The following is a 21775-nucleotide window of genomic DNA, read 5'->3' as shown; positions in this document are numbered from 1 at the left end:
AGAGCGCGCCTGGATGGCGTTGGTGGCTCGGGTGGGCCGAGGGGGTGGCTGGTGGCGGTGGCGAGGGGACGACAGGATTCAACGACAGGGTAGCCGAAGGGTGCTGGGGGGATCGGTCGGCGAGGAGAACAGGGGGTGCGCGTGCGCCGGATCGCGAGCAAGCCGGAGCCACTCCCGATCGTCGACGACCGTCCCACACGATCCTCCAAGCGGTCCCACCACCACGTCAGTCTATCGTCCGCATCCGCACAGTCGACAACCCCTAGTATCCCCGAGTCAACCCCGGAAGGTAGCACGAAGTTACGCGCGTCTTCCACGGGTTTTAGGTCACTTAGGCGGGTTTAGCTGCCAGGTTCAAAGGGTTGGGACGCGTCGTTCTCGACGTATCTTGTCCTCGACTGTCACCGCGTTTCCGCCCGGTGACATCCGCGTGGAATCATCTGTCGAGGATGAGGACGACGGAGTCACCCCGCAGCAACGTGGCTTCGGAGAGGATTCGATTCCTCCGTCTTGTCTTCGAAGGAGGGTTTCCTCGAGTAAAGAAGCAAAGGTTTGATCGCGTAGATTCCATCATTTCGCCTTTCGCCAGTTCGCTGGCACCACGTTGCACCGCGAGACCGTTCTCTTCGAGTAATTTGATGGGATTTTTAGGGTGGAAGGGATTAAACTGTTGAAGGAATTTATTTAACCGAGGCCATGTTTCTGTTAAATTATAATATAATATATTTGAATAAGATTTTCCGCAAGCATCATGTGCTGCGGGCACAATATATCCTCTGTACAAATAACTCTCGGACAGGAAATTAAATAATTGCTTGTTATATTCTCACGTAAAGATAACAAAGAGAGAGAAAATAGCTTTTTGCTGGGATTGTATTTTCTCCACGTGAAAACTCTGTAAGATCGCTCTGGAGATTCGCGATTATCTGATTGTGTAATGGTCGCCAGGATCCTCGAAATTTTCTCTTTGAACATTCCGTGAGAATCAAGGGATTTTCGCGCTCTCGATGATCAAGTTTCCGCCAAGTGACATCCTACGTAGAATCCGTTGAAGGTAATAGGAAACGAGGCCGGCTCACCTTGCTGCAATGCAATCGCGGAATAGTTGAGTTTCCTTTTATTTAGTTGAGGATTTTAAGGGGGAAAGACAGTAGAAAAGTTTCCATAGTCGAGTTTCTGTCAGGCGACACCAGCGTGTGGATTCAGTCGTTCGGGCTAAAGCAAAAAGGGTTGGCATTCTTCTCGCAGTAAGTTGTTATCATGTTTATTAGTTCGCCGTTTGTCTTGGCAAGTTAGGAAAGAGTCGAATATCATAGATCGCTTTCCGAGTTTTAGTAAATTATTCTACATACGATAATTTCACTATCGATTAAAAGTTCATCCTGTAACGGCATGTTCGTTCGATTGAGAAAATCAGTTATTACAGCTAGACAATTTTGTATTATCGTATTATCGTATTATGCCGTATCGATGTACAATATGCAATCTTTCACTCTAAATTCTATAGAAAATTATTTTCAGTACTCGTGCAAAATTGCTGTTGTACGACTATCGTAGCAGAAATTTCAGGAAACTAACGAAATAAATAATCTGTTTAATAAGAGATTTTTGATAAATGCGATTATATTATTTCCGCCGTTAGATCTCTCATACATTTTCCACCGCTGTTGCATCATCCCCATTATATCATCAGTAATCCGCGTGTATCGCGGGCAAAGCACGTGAACGCGCTCACGGGCATTAATTAAATTCTTCTGCCGGCGCGGCCGAGTTTCCACGAGTGTCGCAACGCATTCGTTATTCGCCCCCGCAACGATTGTATATCGTCGCCTCGTTTGTCTTCGAATGACCCGGCGTTGACGGTGGCACCTGTCCGTGTGTCATGCGGGTGCATACACGTCACGTGGGCACGCTGGTTGTCGTTGCGTAGATAGATTGCACGTGACAGCTCGGCTTCCTGACGATCGGCGGCGTTCAGCGAAAAGTGGGGTCATCGTGCTTTAAACTGTGCGCCGTGGAAACGTCGTCGTGGCACGCTTTGTCCCCGGTTGGTCGCGATCGCGATCGAATCAGATCCACCAGCCGTCGTCGTCGCCGGATCGACCGCCAACCGCCACGCTGCAAGTCCGACCTGCGAGGTAAGTCGCTCCTCAAGTCACTCTTTCGCGGCCTGGCCGACTCGATCGAGGAATCGCGTGGCGTCTGCGTTATATTATTCGTGCTGTTGCCGCGAGTGAGTTAATGATACCCTCCTGCGCGGTCCTACAGCCTGTTTATTATAAAAGCTCTTCCCGAAGTAGCAAGTTTGTTAAATGGATTATGTAACTCGGAGGACTCAGACGCGAAACGTGGATGCTGAATCGTACGTAATGGATTAAAATCAAATCATGTTATGGAGGTAGATTCTCTTATGTATATATATATATATATATATATATATTTGAAAGCTTTTCAATTACTACAAAAGTTAACAGGGATATCTCATTACATCGCGTGATGGATATTTCTGACGCGGCACGTAAAACGAGCTCTCTTTCCTCTTGTAGCGGTGAAAGAAAGCGCTTAAAACTAACTTATGAAATCAGACTGCGTTTATTCTATCGTTTTATAATTTTTTGCTCTTTTTAATCGGCTCGCACGGCCAGGCAGATCGCGGCCAAGCTGACATGACATCCAGATTGCAGAATGAAAATGTGTTTTCCATAACGGGCGATTTAATATCGTCACGAGCGTCGTCGTCCGTCAAATCCAACGCGCTCATTCGATATGCGCGTACCAACCGATATGAGGGATGTCGGCATTATTTAATGCATCTTCGACAGGTGCCCCCTTAACGGCATTTATTAGCATTGCGTGTAACTTTTTTAATCGCGCCGCACGGCGTGCTCATAAATCGGGCCCGATGATTAAACTTGAATCTCTTTGCGGAATTAGAGAACCCGCGGCTTAAACAACTTTATGATCGCTCCCAGAGATAAGGCGATGTTTGTGATCGAAAGTTTCAATTAGAACTTGGGAGCACTTTTAAAAGTTCCCGGAAAATTGAGTCCCCCTCGTAGGATTAGGTGCGTGTCTAGACTCGCCAAATAATCGCCGCCGTGACAGATATGACCGAAAAAAGGATGACCGAGTGTACGATTTTGCTGCGATCTCGGAGCCGTTAAGGGGGGAGCCTGCTTTAGAACGCTGAAAATAAGGTATATTTTACGAATTGTTTTTGGAGAAACTATACAGCGGATCATTATAAAACTTTGATGCATTTATTAGTACATGTTTAAAGATAAAAAAATTATTTTTTCATTTGAATATATCGCTTGTAGAGGTCGTCCTGGAGAAATCTTAGTGCAGCCGCGTCGCCGGCGTTGCAAATTGGTGAGCATTCTCCTGCCTCCGAATTTCGTCTAAACTGAAAAATTGAAATGTGTTCTCGTTATTTATGAATTCCCATCGTCGATGAACCAAAGAGAGAAGAAAAAAGTTGAAAAGTGCCAAAATGGTGGAGCTTAGAACACAAAAGTACGATTTTTAGGCAAAGTTTTTGAACTTTTTCATGCAAAAGTAATGTTTTTATGAATATTAAAGGGTCATCGACGATGGGAATTCATAAATAACGAGAAAATATTTCAATTTTTCAGTTTGGATGAAATTTGGAGGCGGGAGAATGCTCACCAATTTACAATGCCTCCAGGACGACCTCTACAGGCGATATATTCAAATAAAAAAATAATTTTTTTATCTTTAAACATGTACTAATAAATGCATAAAAGTTTTATAATGATCCGCTGTATAGTTTCTCCCAAAAAATTCGTAAAATTATACCTTATTTTCAACGTTCTAAAGCAGGCTCCCCCCTTAATACCGAGATCGCGCGAAATGCTATCATCTTTTCGCAAAAATCGGTTTTTCGCGAGACCCTCTCCGATACCTCGAGCGGACTTGGCGTGGAGCACAGACGTTCCGATCGTCGGCAGTATTAGCCAAGATGTGGGATTAAGGGGGGAGCCTGCTTTAGAACGCTGAAAATAAGGTATATTTTACGAATTGTTTTTGGAGAAACTATACAGCGGATCATTATAAAACTTTGATGCATTTATTAGTACATGTTTAAAGATAAAAAATTATTTTTTGATTTGAATATATCGCTTGTAGAGGTCGTCCTGGAGAAATCTTAGTGCAGCCGCGTCGCCGGCGTTGCAAATTGGTGAGCATTCTCCTGCCTCCGAATTTCGTCTAAACTGAAAAATTGAAATATGTTCTCGTTATTTATAAATTCCCATCGTCGATGAACCAAAGAGAGAAGAAAAAAGTTGAAAAGTGCCAAAATGGTGGAGCTTAGAACACAAAAGTACGATTTTTAGGCAAAGTTTTTGAACTTTTTCATGCAAAAGTAATGTTTTTATGAATATTAAAGGGTCATCGACGATGGGAATTCATAAATAACGAGAAAATATTTCAATTTTTCAGTTTGGATGAAATTTGGAGGCAGGAAAATGCTCACCAATTTACAATGCCTCCAGGACGACCTCTACAGGCGATATATTCAAATAAAAAAATAATTTTTTTATCTTTAAACATGTACTAATAAATGCATAAAAGTTTTATAATGATCCGCTGTATAGTTTCTCCCAAAAAATTCGTAAAATTATACCTTATTTTCAACGTTCTAAAGCAGGCTCCCCCCTTAATCTCACTATTTATTCTCAAAGAAAATGCAAGAAGCCGGCAAAGATAATGAGTACTGGGTTGTAACATATATTTGTCCTACTTTATTAGTTTTAATAATATTAAAATTTGCAACATGTATTCGTTGTTTTAAAACCGCTAAATAAACGGGACGAATATACGTTACAACTCAATACATCGTTACTTTGCGAACGTACGTGGTAAGCTCATAAAGATCTCGCAAAGTTGATTTCATAATGCGAGTTCGTGATGTAGGAGATGTGCTGTCAAAGTGCAACACGCGATCAATAGTATCATGGAATTTCCGAAACCCATTTTGCCACGTCGGTTCTCCCTCGCCCCGCGAGACCAACGTCGATGCTCGTCGTTTTTCGAGGTTCCGCCAACCCTCACCGAATCATATTTACGCGAGCGTTGCAATTGTGTTTGCACGGTAATTTCGCATCGACGGAGACACGACCAAGTCGACATCGGGGACTACAAGGTCGACCGAGCCAACTTCCGACTTGACGTTCCTCTTCCTTGGCTCCGTCAAGACTTCCGTGTCCCCTTCTGGCACGTTCAAGATCCCATAGAAACTTCTTGGTTACTCGTTTAATGACCGAGCGACGGCGCGACGCGGTGTAAAAACTTGCGGCAGTATTCCGCGTTAAATGATGTTCGTCTTACATTCGACAAGATTGTGCAAGTTTTAAGGGTTGCGCGATTATCCAGCCAAGCAGCGGCGCCGATAGGGCAGAGTCGTTTGCCAGCTATTGTCACTTGCTCCGTGATCTCTGTTTTTTTTTATAGATCACGATTGACGATCGAGCAATTACGAACGTTACGTTTTTGTGCCTTTACGATGTTAATAATTAAATAAAGAAATATAATCTTTGAAAATTCCATTCTAGTCATAATCGGCGGACGTTTCCGTATCTTCTTTTTTCTTCTTTTCGGATCGGAAAACGTTTAATTCATCGTTTAAATGTCACGGCTCCGAGGACGAGGTTTGTCTCTCCGGGCTAAGAACTTTCCGCGGAAGCTGTATTTTATTTTGTCGCGTGTCATTCGACCGCTCTGAGCCATTAGCCGCGCCGGTAGTTTTAACTCGCAGGACGAAGACGGGTTTACCTTTCCTCTCGACGTACCTGATTGTAAACCCAACTTTCTTGAGTGCTTCCTGAATAGCTGTGGACATCATCCTTCTTTTTTTTGCTTCTTCATTAACGGGTCCATCTTATGTATCTCTGGGTTTAATGTTTCACCAGTTGAAACCAGCTGTGGTCTCTCACTCTCTCACTCTCTTTCTCCGTCTCTCTCGCTCGTCCTTGTTCTCTCTCTACCTTGTTTTCACTCATTCCCCAGATATGTATTATGCATTAACAAAATATCAACAGTGTTAAATGTACAATGCGATGAAATGTCTCATGGACGCGGGGTATCGCGTGTCTGCAGCGTATGTAATAAATGTCACAAATCCGAGGAGATAAAAACGCATAAATCAAAGTTGCTTTAGAGTGCGCGAAATTTCGCATTACAATGTTTTCAAAGGTATACCGATATAAATACCCGGATTGATAAAGGGAGTGTGTATTAATTCGCCAAAAATATTGCAATTAAATTGGCGTAAAGGAAAACATTGGGATTTGAATGTAACGTAATCGCGCGGATGGAATTATGCGCTTACGTCAGTGTTACGACTTTCGTTCTAATCGGTCGATTAAGGGTGGCGGACGATGGTAGCATTTCTTCACGTGCACCGATGGAAATCCGTAAGTTAAAAACAATAATAGCAGCGTCGATTGTCGTCAGTTGCTGTTTCTCACGTCGGAATATCTGCGATGAGGATCTTTTTGGCGGTGGAGATTAAAGAAAATCGATAGCTACGGTAACGGGGGATGGGAAAGCCGCAGGTGTTGCGGTGAGCCAGGTAAGCCTCCACGTAATTTCTGGCAGTGAGGGAAAGGACAGAGAGAGAGAGAGAGAGAAAGATAAAGAGCGTGCAATGTTTATCGGATAGAGCCACGATAAAACCGAAGGAAGTTCGATTTAGAGGCTCTGCGATAACCGGCCACGACTTCGTTTAAAATAATACTCGTGGAATATGTAGAATATTATTTATATGTATGCAAAACTTTTAGTCTCTTTTTCAACGCTCTGGTATTATTGTTAAATATCAGCGAGAATTCGTTGCTTCTCTCTTTTCCTCTCTCCTTTTTTCTCATTTTCGTTATATTAATACGAAAAAATATGAATTATATTCCCTGGCTTCGTGCGCTAGTTTTTGCGAATTTTGATTATGTCCGGGCGTGTAGTTGCATCGGAAATTTTAATTTCTATACTTTCCAACAGGCGCGAATTTTTCGTCAAGCATGGAGCAGTTGTTACTCGATCACTCGTTCATTCGATCACTATGCCCGACTATGCAGGTAGATGTACACATGAATTATTATTAATAAACACTTAATCCGCTCGCGACGATTACGGGAGATAAAGTTTTTCCGATACCAAGTATCCTACGTGATTCACCATGTAATCTGCGTGAATGTTTTCATAGCATACGGCCGCGCTGGTATCTCGCGCAAACTAAAATAACGAAATTTGCAATTTATTTATCGGTGCTTCGCAGCGCGACCGGTTCAAGTGCATCAATGGACGATTCGCGTAAATATATCGTTCGTACGCGATACATTCAATTATATGCCGAGCTTTCATTAGCGATCGCAAACATCGACCGACCGGGCAGCGATTCGCAAAAAACGAGGAGAGAGAGAAAGGGAAAAAAGACGAAGAAATTACGGCGGTAGCCGATTTGAATTTTTCAATAACTGGCGTATCGGCGTGTCGGAAGAAGTTTCCGCGCCGTTCGATTGACCGAGCATTAAATAATATCGCGCTTTTCCAGGAGCGCAAAGCTTTATTGCTCAAGCTGCTTTCCGATCCCCGCTGCGAAATTGCTTTACGTCTACTCCGATGAGTTCGAAGCCTTCCCAAGGATTTTTGTTGCTTTACGTTCCGACACGCTCCGCGCAACCGTGACATCGGCCCGTCTTTCGCTAATCACAAACACCTCGCAGACGTAGATAAATTAGCTGCATCGAATGCGTCAGCCAGCAAATAATGATCTCATTATCATTTCGTCGTTCGTTACTTGGTCCGTCAAAAGAGGCGCGCGGCATAACCGGAGTCGCCTCTCTCGCACGAATTTTGCGACGCAAGACGATTCCAGCGTCGAGTGCCTCCGATTGTAAGCTGCGTAATGGAACTGCTCGCAACCGTTACGTAATCTCGTCGTTATTGCGATCACTCATCGATAACGGTGATGACGTAAAACTCGCGAAAGGGGTGGATTCTCTTGTTGTCACTACGGGTCGGAGTAATGTTTGACGCGGGCGTCGCGCGTCTCAAAGCTATAAAGGGAGACGTATAATTAAAGATAATTAGATCGCGTTTAATTGGCCTCTTTGAAAGGCGCCGTGATTTTTGTCACAACGCGCATTCAATATTACAGCTTTATTAGAGCAAGTCCCTCTTTGCGGCGTCAACCGAAGGTAATATTGTGCGTGTCGTTGTGCCGACGCGCGGATGCTGCATCTCGAAAAATTTCGTCTCCCATTTATTAATTAATTAATTCGATGAAAGGTACGAATCGGCGCTCGCGCTCGGGGATGCCCAGCGGTGCACGTTGTGCGCCGCGAATTAATGTGGAAACGGAGGGTAGGAAAGAGCCGTCTGATCGAGCAGCTCGAAGCCGAGCGAAGGGTAAGGGAGCTGGCGCCCTTTTTGCTTTTTGACGAAGGAAATCGCGATACGATAAACATCCGCGCGCACACGGCAGCGTTTCCCCTTTCGAGAATTGAACGTAATGCACTGCCGAGGATACGAAGCGCGCGGGAACAATGAGGTATGTACGTTTCCTGGGGAAACGACGGCGCACCTTAGCGGGTTCGTCGATCAATTCGATACTCTTCCACCTGTGCATAATATATACGTACGCGCACGCCGCACGCTCGGTCGAGTCGTGTACATTTATTTCGCGTTTCCCCGTGTAACTACCAATCCCGAGCTATCGATCCCAAAGGAGAGAGTCCTCGGGAGTTGACGATTCTACGGTAGACGGAAGGTTCGTACCGATCCCGATCCTTAAACTGCATCCCCCTCTTCCCTGATCGCGCCAGTACGATCGCGACGTCTCCTCCCCCGTGTGGAGTTTCTCGTTTTAACAGCGGGCTTTATCGACTCGACTCGCACACGCTACATTAATTAGCGCCATCGCGACGGAAGCGTGCAACGCAACGACGTAACAATAGACTCGTACCCGAATCGATTAACGAGCGGACGTTAATGGCGAGATCCCGTCAGAGTGCCGAAATTCGAATATAATTGACACTTACTTTGCGCGGACGACGAGGCCGCTGCTTCCTTCCTCTGCGCAAACATTTGGCGAAGGACCCTCCTCGCGTGCAGCAGGCGTTACATGTGCGCCCGTGTGTGTGTGCGCGCACGAGCGCAAGAACAACTCGCGAGCGCAACTCGGAGATAGCGGCCGCTGCAACGTTATGTTTGCCATAGTGGAGTGCGTGCACGAGCATATCGGTCCGCCGGGGATATACGTGTGACACAGTACGTATATAAGCCCGTTTGTCGCTTTAACAATTAGCTTAATTGTTTATGCGGCTAGCGGCGTCGATGCGATGTTGATTCCGGTGCGCCGCACTGCGTAGCTGCCGCGAAAAGAATCGAATAAATTAGGACTGCGTGGCGTTGCAAACTTGCCGCCTGCTCATGAATGATTTTGGTTTCGATCTTGCGAAACGCACCAGCCGAGATGAATCCTTTGCGAGAGCGTTTTTAGAAATTCTTTCAGCACGCTTTTCCGCTTTTCTCTTGAAAGCGTTTTACATATTTAGTATTATATTTCTGTGTTTTGCGATATTTTTAATATACTCGCAATTGTATCGTGAAGGGTGGAAAATAATGATGCGGCGAATTATGTACAGAATGGGATATGTGGCGAGTCTTGTTAATTAATGTTGACGCGTCGCGTCAATGCGTTGATGATCAACGCGTCTGAAGGATTCGCGAGATCTGCGTTTAAACGCGACCGGTGAAAAACTGGTGAGACGTCTTCATCGGAGTAGTCCGAAAGTAAGCCATTTTTCAATATCGGTGCCGATACATTGTGTTTATATTGCACAGAACGCGGCGGATAGCCATCGTAATATAAACGAACTGGAGCGCGTGGTAAATCCAATAAACCGATTCTCACTAGTTACCGGCCAAATCGTATTTTAGAGTAATTTTTTTACACCGTCGGTGTATACCGAACGTATCGGCGCGTATTGCGCCGTGTAGTAAGGATAACTGGGAGTAACGAGCGAGAACGGACCCGAAATTTCCGAAATAGTTAAACAGTTCCATGTGCGCACCTCGTGAGCATGTAGCTTTCTTCTTTTTCGATAATGAAAACAAGCGTTTTCCGCAACTTATTGCTCGACTCGACGTTTCGCTTCCCACGCGAATGCGTTGATCGGAAAATGAAGTTTCCGATTGTACTCTCGTGCTCTCTCACGCAGATACATCGCGATGATAACGGTTAAGCAATTTACACTGGCGATGCATCCTACATGCTCGTTTATCGCGCGAACACCTTATTCCGTCGCGTAATTGCATTTTTCGTATATCAATTAATCCCCTTATTATCCGCCGGCGGCGGGTATTCAAAGGCCAGGCCGAATGTTTTTACGCATACCCCTTAACAAAGTTACATCGCGACCGAGTTGAGCTCCTTTAACGAGTTCATTCTGGGGACGAATTAATAGGTGTTATCCCCTTGATAGAATTGAAGTAACGAGATTAAAAGTAAAGGGCCTTTCCTGGAAGGAATTTCGTCTCTTGACACCGTATTAAAATACGCTGGAAGGTTCCCCGTTATCGCAGAAGGGCGATTATCCGAAAAGTGATGTGGATAGGGACGACAAAAATGCCCTTTGACCATCTAATTGCAAAATGCAAGAGAATTTTACACGTAACGATCACGATAAAGCTAATACTAATTACTAAACTATTCACTTTGCGCGAGCACTTTTCTTATTTCCGGCAATGAAATAATCTCGTAAAACAGCGAGTAATAGAATGTTTCAACGCGCAACGCCATTTTTTATTTCATCGGGCCAGTATGTCATCTTTCGTGGTTAAAATCTCTCGGAAGGGAGCAAAAAGGGCGAAGGAGAAAAAGATGGAAAGAGAAAGAGAGAGAGAGCGGGAGTTGGCGCGCGCACCTGCCTTCCGAGTAACTCGGAATTAGGATTAAAGGTGGCCAAAAATTAAATCCTTATCTCGGCGGAGCCGACAAGCAGGAAAACGGCGGTGCAAAAGGGGTGAGGAGGGTGGAGTTCTTAGGGAGGCCACCGGCGGCTCTGCCGCTTCTGCTGGCGCGAACCGGAGGGGGTGACTCTTAATCTGGCGCCAGCGCTGCAATTTCTTCCCATTAGCGGGCTCCTTCGCGATTAAACATTTGCATAATCTCGGGGCGCTTGTTATAATTCGGAGGCATAATATATATTTAAGAGCGAAACGTGAGCACCAACAATGCGCGCGCGAGTATTTTTGCCGCCGTCCGAAACTTCTGTAGTTCACCTCACCCCCGCCCTCCTGCCGTTCGCTTCATTTGAGTTTATCAGGTTTGTACATAATTGATCTTAACGTTTTCTCCCGGCGAAGGGCGCGCGTTTCTCGTCGAACGCTTTTCGTCGGAACGCGGCGAGGAAGGAAAAGCGCGTTTAAAGGGTTCGCGATGCTGCGCGGATGTGAGGATCGCGCAGAGGAGCGATCGATCGTATCAATTTGCGAGGGGCTCACTTTTCCGCGTTGGATCGTTACAGATTCACCGTAAGGATGCGCGGAGTGCGCGCACCGTTTGTAATCCCGTAAGTATCGGTTGTTCTCCTCGTGGCGCCGTATTAATTGCAATATCCGACAATCCATCGTGCGGCACCGCGATATAGTTTCTCCAACTCAAGTTTCTGTTACGCGGATTACCGCGAAATATCGGCGAGAATTAATGAGAATTGTAGTTTGCATACCTGAGCGATGTCGCGGCGTAATGCACCCGCACCGCGACGAAACTATTACGCCAACCATTGCCGTAACTAAGAACCGGTCAACACACGGGATGTGATCGACGTAATAAGGTTCCAAATGCGAGCACGTTACTTCTGCGGTTCTGGATCGACTAGTTTAGCATCAGACTATCAAGTGACCGCACAGTCGATTATATACTCGATCCGAGAATCAACAGCGAGAGTAATTGGTATTCTATGATATTCCGATGACACGATCCAGGCGAAACCGGCATGAAGGAGTTCCTTAGCGTTCCTTACGTCCAAGAAAAAGAGAAATAAAGCGTTATATTGGAACTGTCTGCGAACGGCTGCGCTGATTCGCACTCTCTCACGGTGACGAAAAGTAATTTGGGGTATTGATCGTTCGCGGTTGATGGTTTCGCGTTCCGGTGTATAAAGGGAAGCCGCTATGCGATGGTTCGGTTCGTCGGAAGGCGTAGGAAGGGAGAGAAGAGGATGGGAGGGAGGGCTTGAGAACCCCTGTTTGCTCACCTCGCTATGAAATTGGTTGGGACCACTTTGACGCGTCGATGAGCTCCTATACCTCTCTCTCCTAGTGCTCTCAAAACTTCTCTTGAACCCCAACTGTACTTTCGTGCACGCGCTTTCTCGTGTACGTATGCACGTGTCTATTTGCATGTGTGCGCGTGTGCGCGTGCACCGTATGCGGCGAGTCTGGTGCGGGAGCTGGCGTTGCTGCAAAATGTGATATCACCCGCACCGTTTATCGCGCGGATGTGTGTGCGCGTACGTTGAAATACGGTGGCGGGACGGAATCGCCGACTGTATTTAACACTGGAACAGATTTCGCTAATCGTCCTCCCTATTCTCCAACCGCGATAACGTGGAGCCGGCGTGTGCGAGTCCGCACCCTCAGAAAGGATTTCTGATAACAAGACGAAAAATATTCTTCACTAATTTAATCGTATTACAAGTATAAAAAATATGAAAATCAAACAATTTTTTATTTAAATCAGTAATTTCGATTCTTCTCTCTCGAATTAAATAAGATTGTCTTACTGTCTTCAGACAAGAGTAACATGTACACAGTTATGCTTATACATTCTTGTATGCAGAATAATTTGATTTTAGCGCCGCTTTATAGTAGGCTTTGTCGACGTCGACGCATCATTTTCTCGCAGTCGCTCGTCGACTCGGCGCTTCTGCGTTCTTTATTCGGATAAAACGGCCAATATTTATGTGTTGCAATCGAAAATCGGGAAAGATTTACAATGAATAAGTGCAATGCTCTACAAGAAATATTAAAAGATATGGAAATGTAAGTAAGTATATACAATATACTTACTTGAGAATATTTTGAACTTGCTAGAAATTTGTATCTAAATCCTTCTGAGAAAATTAATGAGATAGCACCAAGATTATTTGAATCTAGATTTTCGAATTTTCTATTCGAGATTAAAATATGCTTCTTTTCAATAATAAATATGATTGTCGCTATAGCGATGTTATTTTATGATAGATTAAAGAGTAATAGCATTAAGTCCAGAAATCTTTTCTGTGGGTGCAGCATCATTGGTTCCATCCGCTGGAAATCCTGATGATGAAAAAGAGTGCTGTTACTTATTGCACATACTTTTTCTTCCATGTATTAGGTGTGTGCAAATGTTTCATTTTCTTGCACATTTTCGTTTTAGATGTATAAAATACGATCATCAAAAATTTCCTTGTTTTTACGATTTTCTCTCGAAAATTATTAAATATCGAATCCCTTTGCGAAAAAAGGGATTTTTTTTCGCGTCTCGAAAGTACACCCTCAGAAAGGATTTCTGATAACAAGACGAAAAATATTCTTCACTAATTTAATCGTATTACAAGTATAAAAAATATGAAAATCAAACAATTTTTTATTTAAATCAGTAATTTCTATTCTTCTCTCTCGAATTAAATAAGATTGTCTTACTGTCTTCAGACAAGAGTAACATGTACACAGTTATGCTTATACATTCTTGTATGCAGAATAATTTGATTTTAGCGCCGCTTTATAGTAGGCTTTGTCGACGTCGACGCATCATTTTCTCGCAGTCGCTCGTCGACTCGGCGCTTCTGCGTTCTTTATTCGGATAAAACGGCCAATATTTATGTGTTGCAATCGAAAATCGGGAAAGATTTACAATGAATAAGTGCAATGCTCTACAAGAAATATTAAAAGATATGGAAATGTAAGTAAGTATATACAATATACTTACTTGAGAATATTTTGAACTTGCTAGAAATTTGTATCTAAATCCTTCTGAGAAAATTAATGAGATAGCACCAAGATTATTTGAATCTAGATTTTCGAATTTTCTATTCGAGATTAAAATATGCTTCTTTTCAATAATAAATATGATTGTCGCTATAGCGATGTTATTTTATGATAGATTAAAGAGTAATAGCATTAAGTCCAGAAATCTTTTCTGTGGGTGCAGCATCATTGGTTCCATCCGCTGGAAATCCTGATGATGAAAAAGAGTGCTGTTACTTATTGCACATACTTTTTCTTCCATGTATTAGGTGTGTGCAAATGTTTCATTTTCTTGCACATTTTCGTTTTAGATGTATAAAATACGATCATCAAACATTTCCTTGTTTTTACGATTTTCTCTCGAAAATTATTAAATATCGAATCCCTTTGCGAAAAAAGGGATTTTTTTCGCGTCTCGAAAGTACACCCTCAGAAAGGATTTCTGATAACAAAACGAAAAATATTCTTGACTAATTTAATCGTATTACAAGTATAAAAAATATGAAAATCAAACAATTTTTTATTTAAATCAGTAATTTCGATTCTTCTCTCTCGAATTAAATAAGATTGTCTTACTGTCTTCAGACAAGAGTAACATGTACACATTTATGCTTATATATTCTTCTATGTAGAATAATTTGATATTAGCGCCACTTTATAGTAGGCTTCGTCCATGTCAACGCATCATTTTCTCACAGTCGCTCGTCGACTCGGCGCTTCTGCGTCCTTTATTCGGATAAAACAGCCAATATTTATGTGTTGCAATCGAAAATCGGGAAAGTGTTTCTGTTATTTACAATGAATAAGTGCAATACTCTACAAGAAATATTAAAAGATATGGAAATGTAAGTAAGTATGTACAATATACTTACTTGAGAAATAAGATTCGAGATAAGACATTTCCACTTATTCATTGTAAATAAACACTTTCCCGATTTTCGATTACAACACATAAATATTAGCCGTTTTGTGCAGATTCTACAAATTCTCTTAGAAGAATAGAATAAGATGTCATTTAGATCTTAAATCAAGAATATTTTAAACTTGCTAGAAATTTGTATCTAGATCCTTCTGAGAAAATTAATGAGATAGCACCAAGATTATTTAAATCTAGAATTTCGAATTTTCTATTCGAGATTAAAATATGCTTCTTTTCAATAATAAATATGATTGTCGCTATAGCGATGTTATTTTATGATAGATTAAAGAGTAATAGCATGAAGTCCAGAAATCTTTTCTGTGGGTGCGCTCTCGACATCCCGCGTACATTACGTTGAGAGACTTTAGAACCTCCCTCTCTCTTTTTTTATATTTCGGTTTATTCTACATGAATCGATTGCGCGACGAGGAGGGAAACAGAGCTGAAACGTTTCGCACGTGGTTTCGATTCTTTTAACTAGATTTCCCGACGATCGATTTGTCTCCCAAGAGACAAAAACACTTTTATCTTACAGCAGTGATGCTACTGTTGCGGAAATGTCGGTCATTTTGTAGCCGCACAGGCAGCTCAAAGACCGCGCGTTCCGCGCGAGTGTCTTGGAAAGGGATCTGGTGACCAAGAAGCTAAATCTCGACAAAGTCGTTGCATGTTCACGCAACGACGCACTGACGCGTCCCTGACGCAAAGCCTTGTCTTTGACTTGTCGACTGCTGATTGAAACACACGCGGGGCATTAGCCGGTTTGAGCTGTATCATAACTCGGAATTAATTATCCGGGATTATTTTGCGGCCGACCATTAGGGCATCCGAGTAGTTAAAGCGCAAAGGCAAGCGAATACCCGGCTCCCGGGCTTTGTGAGATCACTCCCGTCGGTGCTTATAGGACTCTAGTCTGCAGCCGAAGGATTGACTGCGTCATCGAACAATACTACCCGGTATGGTTCCCAGGAATTAATTAGGTTTGTTCGAAGCCCCGAAAGTGTCTATCAATTGCCAGCTCCCGTCGCCTTCCCTCTCTCTCTCTCTCTCTTTCACGTTTTTCATCCCTCTCCCTTTCCCTCCTTGGAGAAGATGCAATACGTGCTTCTTCATAGAAGTGCAATCAAGTGCTGGCGCAAGCCAGTTGCTCAAGTCAATTTCGACTTGTCGATCCAACGTTGATTATTTCTTTACAAATTAAAAGCGATGTTCCTCCGCGTCTGGCCTCTTTCTTTTTCTTTCTCTCTTTCTCACTACGTGTTGGTGCTCCTCGTTCATCAAGAAAATCGCTACAAATTGCACGACGAAAAATCGCACGTATTATGCGTACGCTGAGTCGAGTGAGCGTCCTTCTCCCGTACGCGATTGTGATTTCGACGGAGCGAATATCGCCGGAGCGGATTTCGAAATGCGGTTATGCACCCACCGTACTTGGCGAGTGACAGACATTCTCTCTCGCCCTCTCTGTCGCATTCTCCGCATCGATCTCTCGCTCTTTCTCCACGAGTCTCTCCGCCTCCCCGACCGAGGTGTGATGAGTTTCCGGCGCGGAGGATGCCCGGCTCTGCGAATTCCGGATTTAACGACTCGCGTATTGATCGCCGTGTCGAGTGCGGTGTAATGGACTTTCGTTTCTAAAAAGGCCGCGGATGTTTCGATGGAGCGCGAATTCTGATAAAGATGAAAAAAAGATAACTGGACCGGAATGCATCAGAGTTGGAAGTTTCTTCCTTCCTTCCGCGAGCCGCGCGTGTGTGCCCACGGTTTCACGTGGCTCGAAGGTAGCTGCCTGGGAAAATTTGGAAAATGCACGCTGATGCGATGAAATTAACAAACTCGCACACTTGTTTACACCGACGTGTCATAATCTGTTGAACAAATTACGCTTTGACGCCGGGTCACATCAGTTGCTCGGCTGCACTCGCAAACATTGGATTCAGCTAACAAGTTGTTAATTGTGTACAACTATGCATGATTTATGTACATTTGCAAAATAAACGCTCGCGTGTCAAACGAGTCCGACAATTCGTTGGGAAAGTTTGGTTCATCTCGGCAAAGCTTTATCGATCCTACCCCTATTTCTTCTTACGCTCGGCGCGCGTTTCAACGGAATGCATCGCTCCTCTTCTCCGGCGCGGCTCGCGCGGCAGCGTCTATAACTGTACATACACACCAGTAACGAGAAAGCGTTAACTTCGCTTTCTCACTTTCGTCAAGTTTCGGATTAAAGCCAACCTGCTCCGTAACCTGATTTCCCGGGGAAATAAGCCGAGCGGAAGGAACGATCGCACGGTTTTTCGGGGAAGCTTGGCGTGAATGGAGCTTGTGTGCGGAAACGTGCGCGATGTCGCGGTGAGCCCCGGCTTGCTCCTAGCTTAACGGAGATTTCGCGCGAATGTACAGGAAGTCGGAGTGTGTTAAATGCGGTGGGTTTCGAGCGTGGAGAGGCGGCTAGGATGTTTGTGGGCGGAGTGGTACGGGCGAAGGAAGCTGCGGGTTAGATGCCACACTAACCAGAGAAAGAGAGATAGAGAGAGAGAAAGGAGGCAAAGAAAGAGATAACAAGAGTGGGTGGCCGGGTGGGGAAGGAAGAGCGGCGAAATGGCTTGGATTTTACGGATTTTCGGATTTTACGCTTTTTGGGCATTGCTCTGGCGTACATCCAGCCTTCGGCGCATCGAGCGACCGGCGCAACGTACATACATGGTGGTTACAGTAGCCGTGCGAAGCGCGTCCTGCACAGGAACCACCTTATCGCCGGGCTTCTTTCAGGCTGCCACTGAAAAGGCGATTTGCGAGCCGATTCTCTCTGTGGAAAGTACCTACCCCCGTGTCGACGCCGTCCACCGCGTTCTCGCCGATGTCTTCCGCGTCACGACGCCGCCAACTCCGCGTCCATTCGATCCTCGAGTGGACCAAGCGTTCAACCCTCTTTTCGAGGTACGGGGTAGCACGCGAGCGCGGTATTCTTGGTTGCATTAATCGGGGGTGGCGGGTAATCGATAGATACTATGATAGTAAAATATATTATATTAGGGGTGTGATTTAGTTTTGAGGGTTTTTTTGCTCAAAAACGCATGTATTTAAATATGATAATGAATGAATACCTTCATCAAAATATTTTCCTTCCTTTTCTATAACTTTTTCCCATCTTTCTGGCAAGAGATGACGATAAAATGACTCTTCTTTTCAGTTGATCCATTCGTCGACGAATTTTCGCACTTCTTCCAAATTATCAAAGTGTGTATCCTCTAAAGCGTCTTGCATCCACCGGAACAAATAATAATCGCATGGAGAATACGCGGGGTGCGGTAAGACTTGCCATTCGAGCTCTAATAGTGTTTGTTTCACTGATAACGCAACGTCAGGTCGAGCGTTGTCACGAAGAAGAATCACTTTCCGTCGTTTACTCGCAATTGGTGGTCGTTTTTGGTCCAATGCTTGCTTCAACTTGTACAATTGGTGTCGATAACGACCAGCTTTGGCAGTCTCGTGCGGATTTAACAGCTCATAGTACACTATCCCACCAAATACAGAGCATTACTTTTGAACCGTGAATATTGCGTCTCAGGGTGGATGTTGATGGTTCGCCTGGATCCACCCATGATTTTCTGCGTTTCGGATTATCAAAATAGATCCACTTTTCATCCCCAGTAACAATCCGAGACAAAAGACTCTTCTTTTTTTGCCTGGCGATCAACGAAATGCAAATGTTCAAATGGCACTTTCCGATAATTGATGTCGAACCCATTTCCCTCCTTTCTGAATTTTTCCCATTTCATGTAAATGTTTGGCAACTGTTGTACGATCAACATTTAATGCTCTGGCAAGAGATGGATTCCACCACGATAAAATGACTCTTCTTTTCAGTTGATCCATTCGTCGACGAATTTTCGCACTTCTTCCAAATTATAAAAGTGTGTATCCTCTAAAGCGTGTTGCATCCACCGGAACAAATAATAATCGCATGGAGAATACGCGGGGTGCGGTAAGACTTGCCATTCGAGCTCTAATAGTGTTTGTTTCACTGATGACGCAACGTCAGGTCGAGCGTTGTCACGAAGAAGAATCACTTTCCGTCGTTTACTCGCAATTGGTGGTCGTTTTTCGTCCAATGCTTGCTTCAACTTGTACAATTGGTGTCGATAACCATCAGCCGTGACAGTCTCGCGCGGATTTAACAGCTCATGGTACACTATCCCACCAAATACAGAGCATTACTTTTGAACCGTGAATATTGCGTCTCGGAGTGGATGTTGATGATCCACCCATGATTTTCTGCGTTTCGGATTATCAAAATAGATCCACTTTTCATCCCCAGTAACAATCCGAGACAAAAGACTCTTCTTTTTTTGCCTGGCGATCAACGAAATGCAAATGTTCAAATGGCACTTTCCGATAATTGATGTCGAACCCATTTCCCTCCTTTCTGAATTTTTCCCATTTCATGTAAATGTTTGGCAACTGTTGTACGATCAACATTTAATGCTCTGGCAAGAGATGGATTCCACCACGATAAAATGACTCTTCTTTTCAGTTGATCCATTCGTCGACGAATTTTCGCACTTCTTCCAAATTATCAAAGTGTGTATCCTCTAAAGCGTGTTGCATCCACCGGAACAAATAATAATCGCATGGAGAATACGCGGGGTGCGGTAAGACTTGCCATTCGAGCTCTAATAGTGTTTGTTTCACTGATGACGCAACGTCAGGTCGAGCGTTGTCACGAAGAAGAATCACTTTCCGTCGTTTACTCGCAATTGGTGGTCGTTTTTCGTCCAATGCTTGCTTCAACTTGTACAATTGGTGTCGATAACCATCAGCCGTGACAGTCTCGCGCGGATTTAACAGCTCATGGTACACTATCCCACCAAATACAGAGCATTACTTTTGAACCGTGAATATTGCGTCTCGGAGTGGATGTTGATGATCCACCCATGATTTTCTGCGTTTCGGATTATCAAAATAGATCCACTTTTCATCCCCAGTAACAATCCGAGACAAAAGACTCTTCTTTTTTTGCCTGGCGATCAACGAAATGCAAATGTTCAAATGGCACTTTCCGATAATTGATGTCGAACCCATTTCCCTCCTTTCTGAATTTTTCCCATTTCATGTAAATGTTTGGCAACTGTTGTACGATCAACATTTAATGCTCTGGCAAGAGATGGATTCCACCACGATAAAATGACTCTTCTTTTCAGTTGATCCATTCGTCGACGAATTTTCGCACTTCTTCCAAATTATCAAAGTGTGTATCCTCTAAAGCGTGTTGCATCCACCGGAACAAATAATAATCGCATGGAGAATACGCGGGGTGCGGTAAGACTTGCCATTCGAGCTCTAATAGTGTTTGTTTCACTGATGACGCAACGTCAGGTCGAGCGTTGTCACGAAGAAGAATCACTTTCCGTCGTTTACTCGCAATTGGTGGTCGTTTTTCGTCCAATGCTTGCTTCAACTTGTACAATTGGTGTCGATAACCATCAGCCGTGACAGTCTCGCGCGGATTTAACAGCTCATGGTACACTATCCCACCAAATACAGAGCATTACTTTTGAACCGTGAATATTGCGTCTCGGAGTGGATGTTGATGATCCACCCATGATTTTCTGCGTTTCGGATTATCAAAATAGATCCACTTTTCATCCCCAGTAACAATCCGAGACAAAAGACTCTTCTTTTTTTGCCTGGCGATCAACGAAATGCAAATGTTCAAATGGCACTTTCCGATAATTGATGTCGAACCCATTTCCTTCCTTTCTGAATTTTTCCCATTTCATGTAAATGTTTGGTAACTGTTGTACGATCAACATTTAATGCTCTGGCAAGAGATGGATTCCACCACGATAAAATGACTCTTCTTTTCAGTTGATCCATTCGTCGACGAATTTTCGCACTTCTTCCAAATTATCAAAGTGTGTATCCTCTAAAGCGTGTTGCATCCACCGGAACAAATAATAATCGCATGGAGAATACGCGGGGTGCGGTAAGACTTGCCATTCGAGCTCTAATAGTGTTTGTTTCACTGATGACGCAACGTCAGGTCGAGCGTTGTCACGAAGAAGAATCACTTTCCGTCGTTTACTCGCAATTGGTGGTCGTTTTTGGTCCGATGCTTGCTTCAACTTGTACAATTGGTGTCGATAACGATCAGCCGTGACAGTCTCGTGCGGATTTAACAGCTCATAGTACACTATCCCACCAAATACAGAGCATTACTTTTCAACCGTGAATATTGCGTCTCGGAGTGGATGTTGATGATCCACCCATGATTTTCTGCGTTTCGGATTATCAAAATAGATCCACTTTTCATCCCCAGTAACAATCCGAGACAAAAGACTCTTCTTTTTTTGCCTGGCGATCAACGAAATGCAAATGTTCAAATGGCACTTTCCGATAATTGATGTCGAACCCATTTCCCTCCTTTCTGAATTTTTCCCATTTCATGTAAATGTTTGGCAACTGTTGTACGATCAACATTTAATGCTCTGGCAAGAGATGGATTCCACCACGATAAAATGACTCTTCTTTTCAGTTGATCCATTCGTCGACGAATTTTCGCACTTCTTCCAAATTATCAAAGTGTGTATCCTCTAAAGCGTGTTGCATCCACCGGAACAAATAATAATCGCATGGAGAATACGCGGGGTGCGGTAAGACTTGCCATTCGAGCTCTAATAGTGTTTGTTTCACTGATGACGCAACGTCAGGTCGAGCGTTGTCACGAAGAAGAATCACTTTCCGTCGTTTACTCGCAATTGGTGGTCGTTTTTCGTCCAATGCTTGCTTCAACTTGTACAATTGGTGTCGATAACCATC

The 21775-nt window shown here is 43.9% G+C and overlaps 1 long non-coding RNA gene across 1 annotated transcript in view; it reads left to right on the top strand.

Annotated features, from left to right (window-relative positions):
- The first annotated feature begins 234 nt into the window (after positions 1 to 234).
- Positions 235 to 21775, top strand: part of LOC113563239 — a 138418-nt gene continuing 116877 nt past the window's right edge. The window contains exon 1 of the long non-coding RNA XR_003407381.1: positions 235 to 2138. This is a non-coding gene — a long non-coding RNA (uncharacterized LOC113563239). The remainder of the gene's footprint in view (positions 2139 to 21775) is intronic.

This window comes from Ooceraea biroi, chromosome 13 (genome assembly GCF_003672135.1).
Source record: "Ooceraea biroi isolate clonal line C1 chromosome 13, Obir_v5.4, whole genome shotgun sequence".
Classification (NCBI taxonomy): domain Eukaryota; kingdom Metazoa; phylum Arthropoda; class Insecta; order Hymenoptera; family Formicidae; genus Ooceraea; species Ooceraea biroi.
This window is presented reverse-complemented; position numbering and strand designations above follow the sequence as displayed.